The sequence below is a fragment of the Gavialis gangeticus genome, unplaced genomic scaffold, assembly GCF_001723915.1.
Source record: "Gavialis gangeticus isolate Ggan-Ray unplaced genomic scaffold, GavGan_comp1, whole genome shotgun sequence".
Classification (NCBI taxonomy): Eukaryota; Metazoa; Chordata; order Crocodylia; family Gavialidae; genus Gavialis; species Gavialis gangeticus.
In genome coordinates this window covers 11663281-11676306 of record NW_017729000.1, presented here as the reverse complement: position 1 = coordinate 11676306, position 13026 = coordinate 11663281, and the positions used below count along the sequence as shown (strand labels likewise).

The 13026-nt window shown below is 37.5% G+C and overlaps 1 protein-coding gene across 2 annotated transcripts in view; it reads left to right on the top strand.

Moving 5' to 3' along the window:
- Window positions 1-1818: 1818 nt before the first annotated feature.
- Window positions 1819-13026, top strand: part of PCBD2 (pterin-4 alpha-carbinolamine dehydratase 2) — a 35662-nt gene continuing 24454 nt past the window's right edge. The window contains exons 1-2 of one of the 2 annotated variants that reach the window (XM_019506267.1): window positions 1819-1955; window positions 2415-2461. The gene's annotated coding sequence lies outside the window, so the exon portion shown is untranslated. The remainder of the gene's footprint in view (window positions 1956-2414; window positions 2462-13026) is intronic. The other variant, XM_019506266.1, reaches the window with a different exon arrangement.

Below are 13026 nucleotides of genomic sequence, written 5' to 3'. Positions count from 1 at the left end.
AAAAAAAAAAAAAAAAAAAAAAAAGACAAATCCAAACAAATCAAAATAGTTCTACATATAGATGTAGTTAGTACAATTGATTAAACTGTTCTTGTTCCTTTGCTGTCAGTTAAAATGTTTTTCTGCTTGGAGTTAAATAGCAGGTGCTACGTTGATACCTACATCTTTGTCTTGTTTAAGTGATGCACATATTTATTGTAGTTTTCTGTTGTAAGATCGTTTGGAAATAAAGAGCAGGCTTTAAACCTCTTTTGTTTCTTAACCAGAATTAATTGAATTACTTTCTGTTCTGATTTAATATATAGCACCATCTAGTGGTGAAGAGCTAACTTTTTATACCTGAACCAACATACGGCATACACATGTATGTACTGGACTGAATTTGCAAAACGTTGTTTATTGGTTTTACCTATCAGCTTTGCCAAATGAGACCTAAATTCAGTGCGAGATCACAGCAACTGAAGTCTACGCAGGCTGGCACTTCCAGAGTGTTATTACTGCACATTTTAAAATTGTCAAAATAAATAGTTGCACAAATTGCGCATATATATTGTGTGGTGCTCTCAACATAAACGTTCTCTTGCAATGTTTGATAGAAACTATTTCAACTAATGTTAGTAAGATTTCACAAAATTATGTTGATTTAATAATACGACAGCATAAAGGCCACTTGAAGTATATAACTGGGAGTTTCTCCCTGATCTACCATTATATTTCTAATATGAGTGTAGGACAAACCAGTGATCAGAAACAGAGGGTTGGGTGTCTTTGGATCAAGTACAGTATCACATTAATAGCTCTGACCTTCTGGAAGGCAGGGTATTTTATATTTTCATGGAGAAAGTTAGCAAACATTTAAAACAGTCAACTATCCTTCAGGTCTGATTCTAACCTCATGGTAATTTAGGATGTGTATTAGCAAGAAACTTAGGTTTCTATTATGAATGCATTAAACATCTGGGTAGTCTCATTGGCTTCAATAGGACTTCTCATTAGCTCAAAGTTAAATGTGCTTAAGTACATTTCCAAATATGAGACTTTTTCTGAAAACAGGTAACCCTGTTTAATTTAGCTACTCTAGATTTATAGTGATGTGAGAGCACTTACCCTAATGCAGAACTTGTCAGTACTATCAGTGGAATTTTTAATGTAGATTTGAGAAACAATGGGGTATATTTTATTTGGGAGAAATATTTTTAAAAACAATTTAAATTCTTTTCTTCCTAATTTTTTAATTCTTTTTGGGCTTCTTAGGAACTGTAAGATACAATGCTGATAATACATGGCAGGCTCTGGTTGCCATTGTGCTTTCTAATTTAAAATTGATTTATGCTTGCTAACTTTCATTCAGTTTCATGTTTTTGTAAATTTAATTTAGCTTAGTATTTAAATGAGAGAAAATATCAGAACCGAGTTGTCAGGAATTATTTCAAACTTTACATCCTGCGCATAATTATCATAGGCCAAGTACACATGAGACTAAATCATGCTACCTATCGCACGTATGCCTGTGGCCAGTAGTGCATACTTCGTCACAATGCTAGAGTAAATCACTGTCTTAGAGTTAGGTGTGAGTAGATAACTGAATTCACCAAACAGGTAGGTTTCTTGACTCCATTACCTGGGGAGTTATGCTATTCTATAAAACTATAAAGTGCAAGGAAGCCCTATAATAAATTTTCCACTGATGGTAGCCTGAAGGATTACATTTCTATAATGCATAGCTACAATTTAAGCACATGTTTGTTTTTTTTTGTATTGTTTAAGGAAAAGAGATGACATTAACCTTGGTTCTGGAATTTTTTTTCTTTCCCCCTTGATAGTCTTCGCAATCGCACTGGCTGACCACAGAGGAAAGGAATCAAGTTTTACTTGACCTCAAATCTTCAGGATGGTCTGAGTTAGGTGAAAGAGATGCCATCTACAAAGAGTTCAATTTCAAAAATTTTAATCAGGTAACTATTCAAAGGTAAATTGATTGTTTTGCTTTGCATTATGATCTTAGTGGGAAAATATTCATATCCACAAATTTGGGAGTGTTTGCTTGAAGAAAAATCCTTTATCAATAGGAATAGTTTAGATGAAGATTATCGCCACTGCCTATTTTATTTCCCCTTTCCCAGGGGAGGGGGATATTTTTGCAAAAGTGACTTGTTTCTAGCAAGGTGCTCTTTTTCTTCTCCGCCACAATGCCGGAGGATGCTGGGTTGTGCCTACTGGACTTGTAGCATAAGGTATCTATTTATGTTTGTTGACAGTAACTTTGAAGGGCTGCCTAGCATGCTGTTTAGTTCTGTGGCTATGGTATAATCCCGACAAGTCTGTAGGGGACCTTGGTGGTGAAATGTGACAATGATGGTGTGCAGTGCTAGCAAACTTTTTGTTCTGTTTCAAATACATTATTTGTCATAAAGGGGACATAAAGGAAATCGGCAGCATCATTCCATGTCATACAGAACAGGTATAGCAGCACTGCCGTAAGGGTGCGTGCGTGAAGACACGATTCCATTTTTCCTGAGTTGCACTTTCAGTCTGAAAGTTAATAATGGAGCAAAACAGCTTCAGATCAAGCAAACTATGGGGCAACAAAGGAGGGAAAAAAACCAGGCCAGAGTGCATGTGAGACCTAGATGAGCTTCAGGGGAAGGGTGGGAGAATTAGAGAGCCAAAGGCAATGAGACATCGGCTCGGGGGCAAGCTGTGCTGCAAGTTTCGAGGTCTGAGTATTCGTGTTTGGAGCATTTCAGACCCCAGTGTAATTAGAGAGCCTGTTGGCTGAGCACAAGTGGGAGTGCTTTTATTAAAGTTAGTATAAAATAGCCTTTGTAGACTGTAAGTAAGTTTAAATAAATCATTTGAATCAGACAGCTTTAAGGAACAGACCTGAAAAAATATGGACCAGAGAGACTGGAACACACACAGTCCAGCAACAGAAATCTGGAAAATCCACCCTATTAGATCAGTGAAGGATACCAGGAGGGATTAAATTATAGACTTTTTTTATAGGATTTATCCTCAGAATGTTACAGGGTAAAAATTAGCTATTCATAAAGCTGCAATTTGGAGAAATGAACGAACCAGGGTGCGGAGTCAGAATATGTATGTTATAGAGTACATTAAGCCTAAGACTGGGAGCAGTGTGGAGCAGAATATCTTGTTAGGTGCCCCTTCCTATGTATCATCTTAAATATGGTCCTTTTTTGGAGTCAACTGCTCCAGGTGGCTGGAAGGGGTTGGTTGGAGTTCTTGCCATTTTTGTAGTCCTTACAAGTATTAGGTCTGTATAAAACTGAATGCTGTTACCGTTGCGAGAAGGGCTGAAAATTGACTTCAGGATTCAGAACTTCCAGGTGGTGGCACATGGCACTTTCAGCTATGCCTTCCACTGAAGAAACACACAGGGGCCAAATTCTTTCTCCAGCTCTTATTGCAGTTTGGGGGGTTATGTGCATGTATCTGAGAGCTGAATTTCACCCATGAACATCTAAAAAAAAAAAAAAATTGAGGCAGCTGCAGGGTACAACACCTTCCATTTGAAATTCCAAACTGGAGAAACTGGTGATCTCCCAGCCATGGGGAATGACTTAGTGTGGGATTTCTGGCTAGAACACGCATGAATGTTTGCAGCTGGATTTAGAGAGCAAATGTTTATCTCCTGGGAAGCTGGTACAGAGGGCAAATTAAAAGTGTACCTGTTAGTTCATCTACTAGTCCAGCACCTATATTTACTAATGTCCTCATGCAGTACTTAGCAGGACTTCTCTAAAGCACTAAATACATATCACAGCTCTGGGAAACAAAGTGCTAAAATGGAGCTATATGGCTGCTTTGTAGTATGAGAGTTTTTCAGGCCTTTAATAAAAATGGACTTCTAGGTACAAGTTCTTTTATTTCTTGTAATAAATCTTCTGTTTACAGTACTTAAAGTATGAGTATTTAGTAAAAGTCAGAGAGCCGAGAAATATAATTTCCTCAGTGATCTTCATCTTGCCCTTTTACAGATGGCATAAAATCAGGTGTGTAAAAAATCAAGTAGTTGAGCTGACATGAAAGGTATTTCAGATTTATGTTTTGCAGATGATATTGGTATGATTAATATATTCATTGCCTTTTTTATTGCTTCTCACAGATAATGCGCACGATGCATGGAAAATTCTGTGGCTTTAAAATCTCTGCCAGGTTTACAAAGTCTATGTATGTCAACAGATGTTAAAAATATAAACACAACTTTTATTATAAAGTCGTGCAAATGTGTAGACATGAACTTGGTTTATGTATATTATTTTCAGCATGAGCATGAAATGAAACTTCTGTGAAATGAGAGTTATTTAGATTCCTGAAGCTTTCAGACTGAGATTAACTTGGTTAAAAGCTATCAGAAATAGGCTGCCTTTTAAGTCACTGACAAACTAATGACACTTCTGGCTTGTAGAATTCTTTTATAACACCAGGCTTCATTTTAAACCCTCTATGGTGTTTGTTATTTTGAAGTTAAATTTTCTAAAAATGGGCCTTTGGGGTCCCCCCCCCAAAATCAGTGGAAAAACGCTAGAAATATTCATAAAGTATGCTAATGAACATACTTTCTTTTGCCAACTATTTTTTCTTTTGTAGTTGCTCAATGCACCCTCAATGTCCATATCCTGGTTTGGACAGTGTTGATGTTCATAGTGTTCTAGACTTCTTCATCCAATCCTGAAGGAAAAGCACGTAATGTCCAGCACGGCTTGTTCCTCAGTCCTCAGCTGAGTAACAGCTTTATCTTAAATATCAGTTGCTCACCGTGCCTTTGATTGTGTTCACTTACTGCCCAGGTTATAAAAAAAACACCAGCCAGATGCAGACAGCCACATTTTCTTCTTTAGTCTCTAGGGTGATGGTGAGATGCTTTAAAAGTCCCTTTTTTAAAGACTTTCCTGGACCCCACGCCTCAATATAGCTGCTCTAAAATGGTGATTGTGCTCTATCACCAGCACCTTTCAATTAATCCTTGGTTGTAACACTCACCAAACAAATACTATAATGAAATTTCGGTTCTATATGTCTGCGCTGCCACCTAACCTAGAATTTGTGAGCTTCTGTCTTCAGATATGCAGGCCTCTGTGTGCTGAGTTGAAGGACTCCACTAAATTAGTCAGTACAAGAAATTGAGACCACATTTTGCTATGCGTTGTCCAGTCACAGGCAAAGATGTCCCTCTCTGGAGAGCTGGAACCTCAAAACCTGACTCCTACCACTTTCATCCCCATGCACAAATCCTTCTACCACACTGAGATCCTTCTCAACCTTTTTGGGGGATCCTTCCTAGTGAAAGGTTCTGACTCTGGGACTGAAGCATAAGAAATTTTAGTACCAAACTATTTAACAGTGACTCTCAAAGTCCTGTAACAGCTCTAGAAGCAGATTGCCCACCATGTGCCCTCACATGAATGAAGTAACAGCAGCAGTGCAGCCTGCTGCACTGTTTCTTACTGGGTTCACAGATATATTTTCTACAAATAAAGTTCTTTGTTAGCTGACAAGACAACAAACCCAAGGTTGTGACTCCTTGTCTGCCTGTGGCATCCCTCTGTTCTACCTGTGTCCTCTTTGCGTGAATTGACAGGGTACAGATGGTAGTAAGAACCTTACCTAAGAGGGGTGAACGGAGGCTTATTAGAAAGATGAATAAGGAAGAAATGAAGTCATGTGGCTTTCAATGCATTCTGTATTAGGAAGAGAGAGTGTGGCTCAAAACCTGTTAATGAGTCAGAAATTTCTGTGCAACAGATACCAAAACAAAATGTTCCTTGCTCACGTATAGAGCAGCCAACCTGTTTCCACTCGCCAAAGCAAAACCTGGAGGTGAAGAGAGTTATGGAAGTAGGCTCAATGATGCAGGGGCTGAGTAGTGATGTTAGTTAATATACATTTTCATTTGCAGAAATTTCTGGCAAGAATTTTGAAAAGTTGGTGGTCTAGAGAAGGTAATATCTGCCAGTTCTCTTGGAATTCCTGTCCTCTGAAGTGTTTGAGGAACTAATCGCACAAAACAGTGGTCACATAACTGCAGTCTTCCTGAGAAATATGTAACCTACTGTTTCTGTGAACAACATCTAGAATTAGTAAGAATTAAAAGAGACTTGAGGGGATATGTTTAGGTTTGTTTTGTGTACAGCCATTTTCACTCATTTCTTGTTTATTTGGTATATTTCCTTCTTTTTTGTGGTTTCACTGAATAGCAAAATCGGGGTGGGAGGGAGGTGAGATTTAGAAGGATGTGGTTGAAAATCACCAGGGTTGTCATGGCCACTCTGGTGTCAGGTTTAATGCTTATAGCTACTTTTTTTTATTCTCATTTTTAAAATTTCTTTCTATTTTAATTTCAAGATGATGGTGTTCCTTAAACTTGATAGGACAGTTTTTAATCCAGCATATTGTTTCTGCAGAGGTGAAGTATATGCTTCTGCTCATAAGAAGACTGACAATAGATTTATGTGCTTTACAAGAGGCTTTTTTTTAATAATCATGTCTTAAATACAGAGCGCTCTATTTAAAAAACAATTAAGTCTGATGGAGAAGACATGCCTAACAGCACTTTGGGGCTCATGGATAGCAAGCAAAGTAGCAAATTTGTTTTGCTGATAGTGCAAAATCTTGTCTTTTTGAGCAGTTGTTTAAAGGAGACTTGCAGAGCTTCTGAAGAGTTATTTCATAGGAAATTAAATCATTCAAGTTCTTTCACTGCATTTTTCTATTTGCCAACTCTCCTCCTCCAGACCTGTAATAACATGACAAAAAACTCAGAGAGTGTCTACTGGAGCAGACTGTTTTCTCGGTTACATATGTCCCATATGAATTTCCAGTTACTTTGCTTTAGCTATGGTACAACATATTCACTTTAGTCTTTTATAACTGATTGTCCCTGTTATACATGGAGTACCAGTGGCTTATATATCAAAACTAACTTACTAGGATTTGTGGTGAATGGTCTTTATTTGTTTTAATCTTCTTACTTGGTGACAATCCCTTGGCATGAATCCTTTTTTGTAGGTACATTCACCTTGATTAATGACCATGAAGAACTTCACAAACTTTTCAAATCCCTTGAAACTGGGATAGGTGGGACATACTCTTTGTGAATTAGTGCTGTTTTGGTTGTTGCAGTCACTTCAGCTTAGTTTAACTCATTGCATAGCAGGGCCAAATGCTCCTGAACTTAATTCGTGTCAATGCTTCCTTCCCCCCCAACAATTTCTCGGCACATCATTTTGTCTTCTGTATTGATCAAAGGTTGGGAAATTTGTTTTTATGTTCATTGCCAGAGTCTTTCATAGCTGTTTTACGTACTTAATCTTTTGGCTGTTTGGCTGAAATACGTCCACGCCTTTTATGTATTGAAAACATAATATCCTTTAACTTACAATCTGTAGGGTTAAAATTAATTTTACGTAAAATATTCAGTTGTGGACCACATCTCCAGCTTTTTATATGCCACAATGGTCTTGTTTTTTTTCCCCTTCCATTGTCTGATAGTGAGGTCATTTTCAGTCCTCTGAGAAACTTTATTCCCAGCCAGATGCGGCCCATATATTAAAAGTAGCACCTGTGGCTAATATCACAGCAGCTTACCATAAATTTACATGGTAACTAGGATTATATCTGTCAAGACTGTTAAAAAATGTCTAGATTTAATTTGATTTCCAGTATTGAAGGAGCTCTCCAACATTTTGCTTCATAACTATATTTTAAAAGTTAAAATCACTCCATTGTTAAGTTTTATAGCACTCCCAGTGCCCATTAAGTTGATTTGTTAAATGGAGGTCAGAGTAAAGCAACTTGGCTACATTAGGATCGGAAACCAACCCATTTGTGACAAATTTAGTCCTCGCGTGTGAATCTTCTCAAAGCCTCAGCACTGATTGGTTTCAGGTGTAGCTCATGTCAGTTGTGTTTAACCTCAAAGAATGAGCAATGTGAGTCCATTATTGTCAGTTTTGCTAATCAGAAGACAAACCAATTTTCATTTATTTGGTGGGTTAACTATTTTAATGCATAACTCTTGACTGCTTGCCTCTCTGTTGGACTTTTGCTTTCGATTGCCTCTTGAAAGAGAAGAATGGGTTTTATATCCACATAGGTAGGTGCTGTTTTTCATATAGTCTTTCCCAAACCGCTTCATTTCCCATTATCCTTTTGAGTCCTCTCCCATATGCTATGATTTGTGCACCTGCAAAGTTATGAAAGTATTTCTTTTGGTAGTTACGTTGTTCACTAACTTCCCTGCATTTATGAATACAATAGCTGATTTACTATAAATCAGAATTATTTATGAGTGGCTTTACAGAGTTGAGAAAAATCTTTGTATTTGAAAATAAAGCATGGATATTGAATTGCGGGTCTATCTGCCTGTTGACATTTTTCTTTATTAGAAACTGATAGTAACATTTTCAGGACTCGCGGAGATTAATTCACAGGCCAAAATTGTTTGAGTGAACTGATTCAACGGTTTCAAAACTTAGCATAGTAAAAATATATTATTCCTGTATGATCACACCTTCCTTAAGTTTATGCTCCTGATTGACTTAGTAAATAACACTCTTGCCTCTGAGTCAGGAGGTCGTAGGGTCAAGTTCCAGCTGTGGGACCTGGACACATTCCATCTACCCACATCCTAGTATGGCATTAGGTCTGGAAAGCTGGAGCGCTGAACTTTTGGATGAAAATTAAATGGTGGCTCTTGGGAGATTATTCATCTGAAAGTTTAAGATTTGCCTCCCTGACTTTTAAAAACGGAAGAGATGACAATAGTGTCCTGGTCAGAATATTCTGTTTCCAATAACACTGCCATTCAACTGGCAGTAGTAGTATCCTTCTGATGAGAAATATTGCAAAGCTGTACAGGGGCTGGTGTGCTGGCAGCTTTCCATCGGTTTTCTGCCAGACAAAATTTAACCCTTTGGTGTTGGGCAGTGACAAGTACTTTTATTTATTATTTACTGGTGGCCGATGCGGTTGGTTCCCATGTCACACACACAGGGAACACCATCTCTTCCAAAATGTCTTCAGTTTAACTTTTTAAGCTTCTTCCCCTTCCTTTTAAATAATCATATATAAACAACTTCCTGTCTTCCCTTTACTCTTCAGCCTCCTGGAATTCCATCTTCAAAACTCTAGCCCTTGTAACAGACAGAAAACCACAACCGGGTTTTGGCCAGGCAGATGGTGGGTTGTGATTGCTGCTACCAAGCAGCTAAGAACTATGTCTTCCAGCCCAACTCATTCATTTGTCTCATCCACTTGATATGTCTTATATTTTAGATTGCTGGCACTCTGTACAGCATCCAGCACTGGTTTGTCAACTTTGGGTCCTCCTGCAATAATAGTAATAGTGCACTATAAATGCATGTTAAAAATGATGCTACAGCAGTTATGTTAAAATGAAGCATATATATTGAAGATTCGGGACAAACTTCTGCATTTCACTTTCCTTGGGTAGGAATGTTACATGCTGGTAAATTCTGTTTATTAGGTTAAAATAATATAGGCTTTCCTTTTTTAAAAAGTATGTTTTGTAAGTGTTGGGAAAGGCTTGTCTGACCCCCACACTTGGCAGGTAAAGTGTAGGAGGTAAAGGTTTTGATTTTTCAGTGACTCTGAGTACAAGTTCATCTCAGTTTGGTTTTGCTTAAGATTCAGTGGTGATTTAGAGCTTAGATTATGACAGATACAGGAGGTCTTTGCTGCTTCCTTTTCTTCTCTTCCAGGGTCAGAGGATTATTACATAAATAACAAAAGAATAGCGTACTTCCAAGCAGGGAGAGGTCTTGCTGGCATTTCTGTGCATGCTGCAGCAGAGTTAGACCTGTGTTATCCAGAGTAAAGAGACCAAGAAACTGTCTGAGTGACTGTTCGTCTGTTCTCCAGTTGCACAAATACATGTCTTGGATGGTTAGTGTAGAGCTATTATCACTTACGTAAACATTATTATATGAGCATCTATCTAGGACTGTGTTAATCTATTAATCTCGAAGGATTGTCTCCAGTGGTTTAATTTGAAGTAGTAAAATAGGCCTGTAAGGATGCTTTTAATTCCTCACAGGGGTTTATTAGATTTAAAAAAAAAAGTGGAAGTGCCCCATGTCTTGAAACTGTATATATTCTGTACGTGCATTTTAATGATGTGTCACTGCGTATGATATAAGGGTGTTTTATAAGGGAAATGGTTACAGAGGCAAGACTACCATTTAATCCTACCATTAGTCTCCAGATATCTTCATGTTGTTCATAATTTTAACGAATATTTGGCATCCTCCTGTGTTTGTTAAACCAGTATTAACAAATACTGGGACAGTGTTGCATTCAGTTGGGCTGTTTCAATGAGGGAGGTTTATTCAGCCCGTGTCCTAAATTTTATCTTAATTCAGAATCATTTTTAAACTTCCTTGAATTACTAGGTAGCATTATAGGAGTAGGAAGATACTAATTTCAGTGCAGATAGGCAGTTTTCTCTAGCTTGATTGCATTTAATCTCTTGCATACCCTTGCTTTTGGAATGGTGAACGTGATCAAATTTTTAAAAACTGTAAATAGCATTTTACACTTGTAGCTTCCCCCACCCACCCCCAGAGCATAAGGAAAAGCCATGTTAAGGGGTATTATACTCTGCAATTGTAATTAAATGTGGATTCTGGCTAGTAAAAAGTACAAAATTTAAAAAAAAATTACAATGCACCTATTTAAAAATTAACCATTACTTGCCAAAAGCACATCAAACCCACTTAGCGGACATCCGTTAATCCAGCGGTTAGCTGTTTCAGGCTTTAATGCACACTGTTTTACACGTTAACGGTTTTGAAGTTCCAGGCCAAGGCTGACCTTTCACATCTGCTCCTTTCACAGTAGGAATCTCCACTTACTGCTTCCTGTCAGAATGGATTAGAGTGACAAAGTGCAGGGCTTGCGCTGGCTGCAGTTTCGTTTTTGATCAGAATTATTTCTTTCACAAACAATCACATTTGCTAAAATGTTACATCTGCTCTGAAAAACCACTGGCAGACCCACAGTTTATCAGTGTGATGTGAGTATAATTTTTCATTCGTCTTTCATAAAGCTGTAAACCAGCTTTAAATGTGTTTGGGGGACTTTTGCTCCCCCTCCTCTCCATTTGCCATTTTCTTCTTTCAATTTTGTTGGGTTCAGATGCAAACTTGCTTATGTCTCGTAATAACATGAAACTGACTGTGAAGCCTTTGAAGGATTTGCATGAAATTTGCTTTGGGGAAGGGGGGACTGGTCAGTTAGGAACATCGTTCTAATTTTTGGCCCAGTCCTCTGAGGTGCTGAGTACCCTCAACTTAACGTTAACTTCAGCAGGAGTTGAAGGCATTATGCTCCTTGGCGTGCACTTATTTATTTTATGCTTCATGCAGAAGTGTTCTTGTCCTTAGATTTGGAGGGGTGTGATTGAATCTTGACTAGTGGTAGTTTAAAAAAATAGTTTTTATTTTATCAGGATGTACATTGTTAGAGGAATTCCTGTCACCTGGTGGAAGTGGACAGTTGGAGGTAGCAGGCAAAAACATTACTTGCTTTACAAGCCTACATTGTTAGTTATGCAGACTTCTTTTAAGTATCCACTCTAATAAAAATAATAGCCATATATAAAAGTTAATCTTTGGTACAAAGGATTGTATTTTATCTCATGTATTTTGTACATGTGGATTTTTTTTTTAATACAGTTTGAGATCCACTGCAAAATGAAAATCAGTATTCACTGTTTGTGAACAGCACCCATTTCAGGCATGAATCTGTTTGTAAAATGGTGTATTTGTGTGAGCAGACAGGCAAAAAAGATACTTGCAAAAAAAAAAAGAGGAATAATATATATATTCTCCTGATGAACAATGTATATATTTCAAATGGGCTGACTATCCCCCAGAATATTATATGTTACATCTGCTCTTTGGCGGTTAGTCATAGACCTTGAGCACACCAAGAGAGCTTTTTGAGGCAGCTTAAAATGTTAAGTATGGGTCATGTACCATTATCCCAAGCATTACTTAATAAAATTAATCTATTTTTCTTTTTAATAATGTGCTTAACATAGCACTCTTGCTGCTCATTTCTCTGTTGCTAGCCTCATTTGAGCAATTGCTCTAAATATGAAGATTAGCAAATAAATTACCTGGAATTATATTTAATACTGATTGCATAATTTGCTGCATAAAGCAAATTGGAACTTGCTTTTAAGAGACGTGGACTGTCTAAACATAACAGGGCTTTTTAAAAAGTCTTTTTCTTTCTCTGCTTCCTCCATGCTTTCTAGGAAGATGGGCCTTGTCTCCCTATTCTGCTTTGAAAGGATTCAGTGGAACCTTCAAATAAGAAATGTATTACAGTCAATGCTTTATCTTGAAACTTTCTGTTTTTATCCTTGGATACAGATCATGGACATTAATAACCCTGGCTCAGACCAAGCTGACCTTAAAATGATAATGGTCCTCTGTAACATTTTTCTTAAATGGTATTAATATTTCAGAAACAATAATTCTATATAAATCTGCTCAAGTCTCAGTATGAAAATGTGTACAGATTAACCACACTTGGTGGGAAGAAAGTTCTCCCTAACTGGATCTGCAGTTCTTGTTCCTCACCCCGACCATTTTATAATTTCTAACCCTTTCCTCTGTGGCACATTTGAATGATTGATTATGAGTTGTGTCTTGTTAGTTTGTTTGCTCTTGTTTTAAAAGCAATCAGAGAAAAAAGTGATGGTAAGAAGATCCCTGATGATGGTGATGGTGATAAATGTCTACTGCTGCTGCTGCTTTTGATCCATCATAAGGTGATGGTTTTGTGTTTACCCTTTGATATCTTCTTAGGATCATAGATGGCAGAGACTTAAAAGATCATCAAAGGCAAGGTATAATTTCCTCTTTAGGAAAGAATATTTTGGATATTAAACGGGTATCACATGTAATCTTGCCAACAGAAGAGTTTTGTATTGGTGTTGCTTATGTCATCAATTAATTATATGGCAGGGTC